The sequence below is a fragment of the Camelina sativa genome, chromosome 6 (genome assembly GCF_000633955.1).
Source record: "Camelina sativa cultivar DH55 chromosome 6, Cs, whole genome shotgun sequence".
NCBI lineage: Eukaryota > Viridiplantae > Streptophyta > Magnoliopsida > Brassicales > Brassicaceae > Camelina > Camelina sativa.
Genome location: NC_025690.1, coordinates 8368640 through 8369177, shown reverse-complemented (window position 1 = coordinate 8369177; position 538 = coordinate 8368640).

The following is a 538-nucleotide window of genomic DNA, read 5'->3' as shown; positions in this document are numbered from 1 at the left end:
GCGGTCCATAAACCCTAAACTGTCGTTTGAGCCCAGAATCGCAGACAAGCATTAAAGAACAGGAATGATAAGTTCACAAATCACCTACACATCAACTTTCGCAGGTCTAGGATAATTTGCCCACTAATGTCTTTTCTAGCAACCTATTACACTTTTGATGAATAGATAAACCTAGAATCATAGATTGGGTGATCAAATCAACCTAAGCATTAAGTCTAACAATAGTGAAGACAATCGATTATATAAAGCCCTATTTGTGTTCTGTTGCTAACCCATGAAACCCCTTTTGAAACCCCTAATCTAGCAAAGAAAACTACTCAGACATAGAGAAATGAATCATAGCAAAAGATGAGAAATTCAATGACATAAAAATAAAAAAGGGTTCAGAGAATGCTTCACAAGGTAGCCGCTCTTCTCCCTCTCACAAAAACGTCGCTCAAAAAACCAAAAGAAAAGGTATATTATCTCCCCTAAAAACCCTAGGTTAAATAGCATACAAGTAGAGAAAAATAAGGAAAGATTCCAAATTCAAATCTCC